At 35.5% G+C, this 12,805-nt stretch overlaps 1 protein-coding gene across 7 annotated transcripts in view; it reads left to right on the forward strand.

Moving 5' to 3' along the window:
• Nucleotides 1–12,805, forward strand: part of CTBP2 (C-terminal binding protein 2) — a 239,604-nt gene that overhangs the window by 127,717 nt on the left and 99,082 nt on the right. For all 7 annotated transcript variants that reach the window (XM_087932551.1, XM_087932552.1, XM_087932557.1 and 4 more), the window contains one exon: nt 4,703–4,810. The gene's annotated coding sequence lies outside the window, so the exon portion shown is untranslated. The remainder of the gene's footprint in view (nt 1–4,702; nt 4,811–12,805) is intronic.

Below are 12,805 nucleotides of genomic sequence, written 5' to 3' on the forward strand. Positions count from 1 at the left end.
GCTTGTATAGATACTTGGCCCTGATAGAAACTATGTAAAACTGTCACAGTAGTAAATCTGGATCTGGGAACTGATTGTTGATGTGAATTTTTAAAATCACTTTATCATTTTCTCTTATCCTTTTCTCCCCTACAATGGCCACTTTGCTTTTGGGTACTATACTTTTTTTCTTATCCTCTTCTTAGAAGACAGAAATTTCAAAATAATCAATCATTATTAGACATTACTGATGATTTATTTTCCCTGGGATAAAAGAGGTGTATAGTCCAACACCAAGACTGAAAAAAATATTTGTATGCCTTTTAATACAGGGCTATAGGGTTTTGACAGTGATATTCAGAGTTAGATTTTCATTTTGTGCTGACTTAAGCTAGATTTCATGAAATGTTCTGAAATTACTATAGAAGGCATGAAAGTGGGATGTGAGCATGGTACATTCAGAAGAGAAGCAATATTTTTCCTCCATAGATAACTAATTTTTGAATATGTGTCAAAATTACATTCTGTTATAGAATCCCATGTTTGTGATTTAGCATAATGTGTGAATATAGCCATTGTGGTTTATACAAAGTGATATACAAAATATGCAAAATGAATTAGTCATGGGTTAACATGAAGCTTAGGTTGAACCAATTTAATGATTGTATATTTGTATGTTAAATATTGTACTACTGAGAATTTTCTTGTGGTAGCTAAATGTAGAAAAAAAGGAGGAAAGCTTGTTAAATAACTTGAATTCATTTCAGCCCTTCTCAGCCTTCTTTTCTTTTTATGTATAAACAGTTTCTCTTACATTAGTCCTGCCCGAGAGTTGTTATTTTAGCTGGATTACTAATTGCTGGGACCAAATGATGAATAATTCCATACAGTGTATATCTGCATGGAAACAATTGGCTACCAAAACTGATCTTTTCACATATGAAGATATTTGTACATTGATAATAATATTTTGAAAGAACTGATTTGGTAGCCAATTGTTTCCAGGCCAAATGTAAAAGGTTCCTTTTGATTATCCCTACGTGGCTTGGGGCCTGCCTTTATCTGGGTCATCTTTTATCACCAGATGAGTTTGTTTAGGAAATTGAGTTAACAGAAGACTGCCTTATTTTCTTATACAATTTGTCTGGTACAGAGGATTAGGCTTTTTCCCATGTTGAAGCAAGTTGTGAAATACATGCTTAGGTATTTTATGTTGAGTTTTAGCAGTGAGATATAGAGTTTTAGGTGGCTTAGCCTTAGCCCAGAATTTGTGATCACCAAAATATGCTTCTGACTTTATCCTTAACATTTTTTTTTGTATCATAGTGATCAAAACTGGTCACATTATTCAAGTGTGGTCTTAGCAATGCAGTAAATGCAAATGACAAGCTGTCTACAAGGAGTATAAATCCTCCCATTCCCCACCATCCAGCTAGAGCTGAAGAAACTTCTTGCATGAGTAACAAAACATCTTCAAAGAAAACCCAGAAAGTCCAGTTGCCTCTTGAAAAACCATCTTTGGGACAACCATGACCTAGATGACTGAGAATCTCCATAGACACTTAACAGTGCAGTATAAAACAGTGCTAACATTTCACATGATCTTGATGTTATTCTTTTGATACAGTAGGACTGTGTTGGCTTTTTTGCCAGCTGTAGTACACTGCTGGCTCATATGTGTTGTCTGCTAGATCCCTCTCACAGTTACCGCTGTTGAGCGAAGTACCACCTATTCTATACCTGTATATTTGGCTTTTCTTGCCTAAATGTAAAACCTTGCTTTTCACTGAATTGCATTTGTTGGATAGGGCCCAGGTTTCAGGTTTTGTCAGGATCTTGAGCATGTCTTCTAAAGTAATGGCTATTCCCCAGATCCTGCATCTTTGAAACTCAGCCTGAGGTCATAATATGTTAAAATTTTCCATTTTCTGTAATTCCGCTTCCCCTAGTCCATACCTATTGATATAAGCAGAATTTAAGCACCTAAGGGAATTACATTAAGTTTGTGTTAATAAGCTGGAATTTCTCTCCCTCCCCCTTCTCCCTTCCCCTTTCCCCCCCTTCCAGTGCTAAAACAAAATTATTTTCCTCCAAGCTATAGATATATAATGACCTGCATGATGTAAGCAGAATAGTTGCCCTGGCACATACAATTGAAAATACACATGAATAAACAATCCTGTTTTAAATATACTTTTAGAACAAAGCATGCAGTTGTTTAGTCTTTCCAGCTGCTATGAGGAAATTGTTTTTTGAATTAGGGCATAAATTATATTCCCAAAGCCTTATTAAGGTAATGTCTTTATTAGGTCAACTGAAGGTCACAAAATACAATGTGCTTTCCAATTCTTAGAATTCTTCAGCAGCCTAGATGGTAAACTAAGCCAAAAAGAAAAAGAGGGAGATGGATAAAAGGTGGTTCTTTAAACCATGATATTTGTTTCTAATTATAGTTTTAGGTTAAATGTTGGGGGAAAGTGAAGAACTTCAGCTTAGTTTGTATTATGTACTATAAATGCAAATAGTACTCAGAACTCTCACACAAGATGACGAATTTTTTTAAAAAGAAACTAAACAAAGAGCTTCTTCCATAACCGCCCCCCCCAAAAAAAACCCAAGCAAACAACAGCCACAAACACAATTAGAAAGAAATTAGAAAGTATATAAATAATAATAATTTTTTTTTCAGTACAGTTTTCCCTAAATCCAACCACTTTACCCCGAGGAAACTTCCATAATTTCTTTCAGTTAAGATGTTTCAAGAAGTGAGCAAAATCCCCACCCTTGTAAAGATTCATGGAAGTTATATTTATTGTACACTCATATCAGTGCGATTCCTAAGTCTCATGAAAATGCCTTCATTAGTAATATTTTTATCATTGTGTGTGTGCTGTGCTTTGGATCCAAAGTCAAAGGCGTGTTTTATTTCCACCGCCTTGAAAAAGCTGAATCTTTTCCTAAGCTTGTATGGTGACAATAATAAATAAATAAAAGTCACATTTTACATCTCGGAGACATCAAAAGGGTGTGTGAAGGTGATTTTAAGCAAATGTGAGCATTCCTCCTTAACCAAAATTCTTACTTTCTTAATATAATGAATAAAGAAATTGATTACTGATCCTTGTCTAAGAAAACCATATCGAAAAGTATGAGATTACAGATTGGAACATCATACAGGTTGTCCTTGGTTAGCAATGCTAATTTGGATTTGAAATAATATGTGTGTAAGTTAAAAAACAAAAAACAAAACAGACTATGCTGCTTAGTGATGGCAGTGTCAGTAAGTCCCAATTACTGTCAATAGTGAGGACTGCACGGAATATTAAGCAAGGACATCAAGTGATTTGTGACTTCCGGCTGGCTTCCACATTACCTTTGCTTATGGGAAACCAGCAGAGAAGGCTTCAAATCATGTGACCATGGGATGCTGCAATGGCTTCTAAATTATGAAGTTGTAATTAATGCTCATTCAATGCCATCATACAATATGTTTGAATAGTCACTAAATGAATAGGAGTTAAACAAGGACAATCTGCAATCTTTTTACCACTTTTGGCTTATAGAGGCCATAATCCAAAACATCTGAAAAACACATGTTGCTAATCATCCTAGTTGCATTTAAAGAAGGATTTTGACAGATCTGAAGTAAGAAGAATGGTTGGGAGTGCAGTGTGGAACTACACAGTATTTGTGAATTTAATACTTGGAAAATGGAAGGAGATTCCTGAAGGGCTTCATACATACTATATGCAACTGATGCCAGTAGCTTGGGAACTTTTAGTAAAAGTTTGGAGTCTAGAGTAACTCTATATTAGACATAAACCAACAGGAAAGTATATTTCTATGTACATATAATTTCTGTTCTAGTACCCTTTCTGATAATAGCTAAAGCATCCTAAAGTTGTTGGACTCCATATTATCACCTGACACAGCTCATTCTATCTAAGAACGGTGGATGTTCTCTAACACGTCTTAGGGTTGCTTTGAAGGACAAAATTAGGTATGATATGAAGGCATGGATGTTAGAAAAAATAGGAGCCCAAAGTTGTTTCTGTAAAACATTGAATATTATTGTAGGTTGGTAGGTTTTATTTGATACATCTTATTTTGTCTGTAATAAAGGATTCAATTTGCATATTGTTACTAAATAGTGAATCCATTTTGAAGGTCACTGTAAAGACCTGTAAGAATCAAAAGCTGATTCTACATCTGCTATCAATAATAGCTTTCATTTTTCCATTGCAGTGTTATATAATTTTGCTTGATTATTTGAAATATATATGCATTTTTATCATACTAATTTAAAAATAACATTAAAATGAGCATGACAGTAGTAATCATCTCATGACCTGAGAGTATATTAAAATATTAATGTCTTACATTGGAACTAATCAGTTTCCAACAGCAAGGTAAAAATCATGTTTTTAATCTTTATAAAAGAACCTTTATATAAACATGGGTTTTTTTTTAAAAAAAATAATGCGTTTCAATAGCTCAGTGGTTCTTAAACTTTTTTTTTCTCTCAGGACCCCTTCCCACTTTTAAAAATTATGGAGGACCCCTAAAGAGTTTTGTTTGTATGGGATGTATTTATTTTTACCTTACTAAAAATTAAAATTAATGTATTCACTGCACTACTACTTCTCACAATTGTTTGAAGGGATTTAAATCCTGTACATTTTTTAAAATATAGGCTGGCAAATAATTTTGATTTTTTTTTCAGACCCCTGAAGATTTGGAGGACCTCCAGGAATCATGGGACCACTTTAAGATCCACCTTCAGGGATCGTGGGACCACTAGAGATAACTGTTGAGACTGGACGTTGAATTTGTAAGTGAAGACCATCAGATGTTGCTTCTGTTAAAACCAGTCTTTTGGTTGTTTTTGTAGTTCAGTGGGTTGGCCCACACCAAATTCAACTTAGCAGATAAGGGGTTGTGTAGCTGTATCAACATAACTGAAACAGAAGTTTATAATAAGATTAATTCAGCCCATCATCTGTTACGTCTTATGCAAAATTTCTGTGCAACCACATGTATAGGATTCAGTGGTTCTTCAGAGATCTCTGCAGCAAAGCAATTCTGTGCTTGTCAACAGTGCAATGCTATGCTTATATTCAGTGAGACTTAATTTGAAGTTTGAAATGTTTAATTGGGAACAAATCCTGATAAACTCCTTTAATGAGTTCATATTTTATTCTGAGGCATAATGTGGTTTGTTTGGTTTTGGCTTAGCAAATTGTACCTCATTGTGGTTTTGAAAACCTTGGTTTAAAGTTGAGAAATTTGCATGAAGATATAGAGAATTGTGATTTACCTCATAAATTAAGCAACTATTGCGTTGTGAAGTCAGACAAAGAATCTGCTTTTAATTAACTACGGAATTATTCTGGGGGTTTCAAAATGGACCCTCATGTCTGAAGGCCCTATCTAACCTGTCAGCCTGAGAAGACCAGTAAGTTGCTGCCTGTTCCTTTTGTTGCAGATTTGAAGAATGCACTGTTGCATTGGGGGTTTCTGTATTGGGATATGTCTTTCTCTTGTTGTTTATTATTTCCTGTTTACTACCCTGTTCACAAGCGCATTTTGAGACAAATTTTGGTTTGTTTCTTCTCCAGCATGCATTGTAAAAGCAATCAATTCACACTTAGCTGAGAAATGCGGTGTTTCTGCTGATCTAGTTTTCAGGATGGCGGGTATATAAATGCTGTTATTTTTGCTGTGTTTCTGTGCAGGAAGATGGATGGGACAGAAAACTGGATTTTGTTCTATCTTGTCCCTTGCTCTCCACCCCCACCTCCCAGCCAAGCAGCTCATCAGTGTGATTGCCATTTGTCTGTTCTATGGTTGTGCATGTTCACCTTGGGAGTTGGCCTGTTTAGAAGATTATGTTTCTGTCTGTAAAAACAAGACAGCTCTAAAAAAAAATCAGGCCACCAATTGTCACAACTTACACTAGCAATATAGATGACAGCAAGCACAACCAGAGACTTTAAAAAAATAAATAAAAAGAAAATGCAGACACATGTTCACGGATTTTGAAGAGAAGAAAAGATGTAGCGAGCCTACACTCTTTGGAAAAGACAGACGGGTGACAGTCAGCTTTTGTTGAAGACAGAAAGAAAAGTTTTCTTAGACATAGAGAAAGGCAAGCACACAGCAGGGCACCAGTCAGAATTCTAGTAATAGCAGCAGGGAACAAGTGGCAGGACTGCTTTAAGCCTGATTTCATTAAATAGATGGGAGATGTCAAGATATGTGAGTGGGGAACCCCAAAGGTATTTGTGTTGGAAGGAGGGAAATTAAAAGGATTAAACTAGAGAGAAAGAATGAGAGGCAGAGAGGCTGTCACTGCTTAGCTATTGTTTCTTTTTGATACTTAAAAGGTTGGTTTTCTAATACTTAGAAGAGCCCCAGGAGGCCTAGGTTAATAAATATATGTGCAGACAAATTCAGATTCCTTCTTAAAGTCTCTCAAGAGTTGGAGGACAAGTTTAGGAAATGTGTATTTGTTCAGCAAACGTGTGGGTCTGTGTGTTACATTGTTAACAATTGTAAAAAAAGGGGGGGGTTATAAATAAGGTTGCTTTGAAGCTTCTCCCTGATTGCATTGTTCATTCTACATATGCTTTATTGTACATAATATTTTGGAACAGTTTTGCAGAATGCCAACTCTTTTCACATTTGGTTCTTAAATGTCTTTTTTTTCCTTTCCTTTTTTAAAACAGCCTTCCCAATCTGATGGGCCACTAGATGTGCTGGGTTAGAATTACTACAATCTCTCAACCGGCAATAGCCAAGTTGTGAAATACTAACATAGATTATGTTACATTTGCTTTCTCTGTTATAGTTGCAGGCAAGCCTCTGTAGCAACATTTTTTTAAATGAATATAGTCATTCATGCAGAAAAATATCAGGCTGCATTGATAACTTTAATTATGAAGTCCCTATTTTTCTCAAGTGCCTGCTTCTTTGCAACAGAAGCATTGAAGGCCAGGCCCGTAATAGTCTGTTATACCAGTGATCCATGGAATAATGCATCCCCGAGTAGTAACCATTAACTTCCATAGTGCACTGATTTGTGCATTAAAGGGACCCCTTGTAGGTATTTTCTAAAGAAAACTATAACTGCTCTATAGGAGCCGTCATACTTCATTGCTTCAGTAATCTGTGTATTTTGCAGTATGGAGACACAACTAGGCTTTTGGCACACAATAAAATGTTATGGTTGCAGATGAGTTGTCATAGGTTTAGGTTAATAATCTCTGAGCTGTTAGAATCTCAAAATAGTCCTGATACATGAAGCTTAAAATGTGCCTGTGGAAAAATGTACACAGTATAGAGCAATCCTGGTCAGCCATATGATTATATTGATTATGTATTTAAGAGGTGTCAAAGATTGACCTTTTTAGCTGGATATCCCTTCTTCCTAAATAAACTGACATATACCTGTGGTTAACACACACACACACACACACACACACACACACACACACACACACACAGAGTCTCCAGTAACATTTGCCTAGTAATTTTCAAATATAAGAGAAATGGAAGTTTTCTGACCTATAGTTTTCAAGAGCCAGTTTGGTCTAGTGATTAACATGACATGAAAGCCAGCTGGGTAATTGTGAGCCAGTCACTCTCTCATAGGATTATTGTTGTGAGGAAAACTGGAGGAGAAATGAGTATGACATGATCACAATTCAGCCTAAAATTTCCATTGCTAAATGAGACAGTTGTTGAAGTTTTACCCCATTTTACAATCTTTCTTGCCACAGTTGTTAAGTGAACCACTGCAGTTGTTAAGTTAGTAACATGGTTGTTAAATGAATCTGGCTTCCCTATTGACTTTGCTTGTCAGAAGATGGCAAAAAGTGATCACATGAGCCCATGTCATGAATACATGCCAGGTGCCAAATGCCTGAATTTCACATGACCGTAGGGATGTTGCAAAATAGTTACTTTTATATAGTCATGTGAAAAATAGTCACTTTTTCGGTGTCATTGTAATTTCAAATGATCATTAAACAAGTAGTTATAAGTCAACCACCCGTGTTACATATGTTCGCCACCTTGAGTTATTTATTAAAAAAATAAAGGCAGGGTAAAAATTGTAAAAAAAAAAAGGCTTTGTTCATCTGAAATACTTTATGTTCATTAAAAGACAAAACAAAAATTAAGAAATTAAAACATGTTTTAAATTTATGCCATTCTGACTATCATTGAAAAAGATTATACCCTGAGCAATTCTATTTACTTCAGTGAACTTTCAATTCTTTTGAGTAAGCTCTTGAGCTTCAGGGATATCTTCAACCTCATTGTTGAATGAAAGGCAAAACAGAAATACTGTCTTCCTTAAATATACAGAGGAATATTCTAAAGTCAGAATACGTTAATTATATTCTGTGCTGTGGCAAAACTGAGTTGTATTATCTCACATTTGAATGCATGTGTGACTGGGGTATTTATTTATTTGTTATGTATTTATGTAACAAAAAGGCTCATGATAGTTAATGCTCAACTTAGACTGATGGATTCATTTCAAAATTTGAATGCATGTTAAGACGTAGTGTTTTCAAATAAGTATTGTGGCGGCTGTAGTTATTTACCAAGAAAACATACTGCTGAGAGTGTTCCTTACTGAACCATTTGCCTCCTGGGATGCTTTTTTATACCTCAGTTTAACTTCTGCCTTTGTTGGGCAATTTACCTCTACCTTTATCCAGCACACTCTTCAACATTTTTAAAAGAATGTGATAGGAGAGTGTCATATCCAGAAATATTTTTATAAATAAAGATTATGCCTGAAGCCATTTCTTTGTTTTACTAAGTATGCTGGCTTCTTGTGTCATGTTTGAAATGAACAAAAAGTAAATAAAATAGAATAACATATTTACATATGCTATAGAGGAGTATGGAAATAATCATGAAGAAAGCTCAACAGCTTTAAGCGTACACCTTTACAGTACAGCTTTAAGAGTAAGAGGCTTAGTCTAGGAAGGAGAAAGGTATGAGGATCATTGGTTGCCTGCCTAGTGGTGGTAGAATCTGATAATGGCAAAAAACTGATTTCCATCTTCATTTGCCTGTATAACATATTTCACATTATGAAATAATACCTGGTTATTTCGGGTTATTTCTCTGTAAGAAGCAATTGTTAGTCCCAGTTTCCATCCAATCTACCCCTTCTAGGAATGTTGTTAAGTTGCAGCTAAAGAAGCTTTGGGTGAAATATATTTCAGATCCAAATCAAATACTGGATCAGAAGAAATTGTAGTGTTGCTGAAAACACACTGGATACCATAATTAGCAAGGGATGCTTCTTTTTTTGTTTCTTACATGAACAATTGAAGCCTATATATTTAATACACTTAACAATCTGATAATAATCGTCTAAGATCAGTAGGTTAATGAGTGTATAATTTGTTTATAAATGCATTTGTAGGACTGCTGTTCCTTGACAATTACTGCTTTTTGGTTGACATACTGAATCTTTCATCTGGTAACGATAATGAACTCAGGTTGTCTTCAAGTATATTTTTCCAATATGTCAGATACCGTTTAACTGGGAGTTAGGAAGAAAAAGAATTTGACCTAAATCTGGCTGAGATTGTTCTTATTAGGCAACCAGTTCTTGGTTTGTGAGGCTGCTGTCAAATATGAAGAAGCCACAAAATCCTACTTGTTATACTTGTTATACTTATAATAATAATAATAATAATATTTTATTGTTTCTTACAAATTGCCAATCCTACTGACATTGGTAATAGTGAAAAATCAAGATTGGTAATAGCATTGAGAAGGAGACATCCTGGGCCATGCAGTGCATCATTCAGGAAGCACCCTAGGATCCTGGAGCCATGGTGGCATAGTGATTAGAATGCAGTATTGCAGGCTAGCTCTGCTCAATGCCAGGATTTCGATCCTGACCAGCTCAAGGTTGACTCAGCCTTTCATCCTTTCAGGATCAGTAAAATGAGGACCCAGATTGTTGGGGACAATATACTGATTCTATAAACCAAAAAAAAGCACTGTGAAGCAGTATATAAATCTAAGTGCTATACTTTTGCTATCTTTGCAGAAAAAGAAAGGCAAACTTATTTAGAGCTCCATCTACATGTAAACACAAGAGAGAAAAAGACAAATAATCCTCTTTTCTTCAACAGGAATATTATCCTGTAAACCATTTCATACCTAAGAAAGTGAATGGATGTGCCCTTAGTCCTTTCCAGCTGCATCTTAAGACAAATTGACTCTGTGTTTGGTATACATTAATAATGAGAAAGAACTGTCTTGAATGTAAGTGGCCATGGCTTATCTTTTTGACAGTTCGAAAGTTCAGCTTTCTTTTCCTCATCACTGAAAGCCCGATAAAAGAGCTCTGACCTTCATTTCAGGAAACAGATAATAATGCCATGACATTGTTTACAGTTTTTCCACGGTTAATCATTTTTGAAAAATTAAAAATGTAATGCGCTATTTTTGAGATTAACAATGAATGGGCTTTATAGCATTTGGAGGTTGGGAAGAAAGCCACTTGGAACATGGTGGCTCTGCCTTACAGGTGTTTTTCTGGAATCTTTTTATGTCTCGTGGCTATTTCCTCTTGTCCTTGTTCTTCTACCCTTCTGTTTTTTGTTTTTGTTTTAAAACGCATAGCATATGGAATGTTGAGGATTGACAATTAATAAATAAAAGTTGATAGAAATTCCTTTCTCCTTCCCCTTTCCCTTTTTCTTTCCCCCAGGCTTGCAAATATACAGTATCTCATATAAGCTGTCTAGTCCACCCACACTACAGTATTAAATGCCCTCTAATGGTCAAAGAGGCACATGACTCAGGTTGGAAAAATATGGTTATTTTTAGTTTAATGGCATTTACTTAAGGGCATCCTATGGCTCCAGTAAATTTTTGCAGAAAACACTTTCAAACCTGAAGTGAAGGGGAGGCTTAATACATGTTCAAGGTATTTAATGAAAGACACTTTCGAGACATTTAATGAAATTATTTTCTATTTGGGCATCTTTGGAATCCACGTATATAGCACCTTTGTTTTGATGGATATTATTAGAACTCTTAATTAATCTCTGGAAAAAAAATCACTTAGGAAGTTATAGAATGGAATGTCTAATATAACGTTTCCCCCTTTTTCCATTTTTCCCATGCTAAATTGACTTTTTGGAGAAACCTAACTGTAAAATCAGAAAAAAAGATGGTGATTTGGAAAAATTGGAAGGAAGCAGCTATTGATTTTGGAGTAGCTGATTGATTATGATGATGATGATTTTTTTTAACACTGTTATAAAATAAATATCAGAGGAAACCTAATGGCAATATTTGCAACTAAAACATTGTATGGATCAGCAACATTCTCAGCTTCTGAGACACTCAAGAGTGATAGTTGTAAGGTGTGGACTACCTGTATTATATTAGATTTATGGTTTAAATCAGAGGTGTCAAACTCAAGGCCCAGGGGACACATACGGCTCACGGGGTGCTTAGATCTGGCCTGTAGGCCCTGCCTGGAAACAGTGAAGGACGGGTCTGCGGTGCCTCTGCCAGCGAAAATGGACCTCAGGGAGGCTGCGTGTGGCCCTCCCAAGCTCCATTTTTGCTGGCAGATGGTTGCAGGAGGCTGTTGCAGCCAAAAATGGAGCCTCGATCAGTGACATTGAGCTGGCCATCCCCCTGGCCGCATCCCTCCTGGTTCCCCAAGGTCAAACAAAACCTTGATGCAGCCCTCAATAAAATAGAGTTTGACACCCCTGGTTTAGATTGTTATGTTAATCCATCTATTTTGGCTTGGTCAACAAACCATGATAATACAATAGCTTAGTGTGATATGTGAATCCATTTCTATCAATACGTGCACATGTGTGATAGAAAGAGTGGGGCTAACATCAAGCAAGAAAATTTAATTCCCAATCTTCCACAATTTTTAGGAGTTTTCATAGTATGATCCATTATTGTATACCCAAGTCCTGGGCCCCCCTCTATCTATTGATGATCAAAGATCCTAGATGAGTTTTCTGTGACTTTAGAGGTTTTGAAAGAGTCATGTTTAATGCTTCTGTACAAATTATTGTTATAGCTGACTCCCAGTTCATGAATCAACATGTTAATTTTTGTGGAGAGTTGAAATTGTGTGGCCACAATTACAAAAACATGTAAGCCCAGGAAATGAAGAAAAGATTAGAAAGAAACTCAAACTCTCTATGCCTTTTCATTTTCTATGTTATAATAGAGAGGGGGGAAAAACAAGGTTTCAAAATTTGTGAACAGCTATCTCAATAGAGTAGAATTCTGATCACTCTTGAAGCATCTTTTCTGACCTAGCCTGTCTCAAAGGACTGAAAATAATGTAATACCATTAGATCTTTTATGCTATTTCTGTAGGTGCTTCAAATGACCTTAACAGTGGCGTTGTTGAATGGAAAAACTAATTTGTCATCACTGGATTTTACTTTTTCTTATTTCCTGTCATATTTGAAACATTCCCTAGGTATATTATTTTTAGGGTGAATTGATTTACATTTAGCTTTCAAACTAGATAGAATAATTTATCCATAAAGCATTGACTAAATGTAATGTTTCAAAAATGAGATATTGTGTAGTTCCTTATTTCTTCTTTTCTTCTTAAAACATGTGATAATAAGTATGTCTTACGAGTGAAAGATAAAAACATGCAGTTTTTTTCTAAAATGACTAATAATTTTGCTTCCTGTGTTGTTATATAAATACCACAATGTGCTTATGTTGTATTATTATTTGTAAGAGATTAGCCAATGTATCACATCTGGGGCATCTTTAAAGGTTTTAAGCC

Source organism: Pseudonaja textilis, chromosome 4, assembly GCF_049901715.1.
Source record: "Pseudonaja textilis isolate UNSWEBS1 chromosome 4, rPseTex1.2, whole genome shotgun sequence".
Lineage (NCBI taxonomy): Eukaryota > Metazoa > Chordata > Lepidosauria > Squamata > Elapidae > Pseudonaja > Pseudonaja textilis.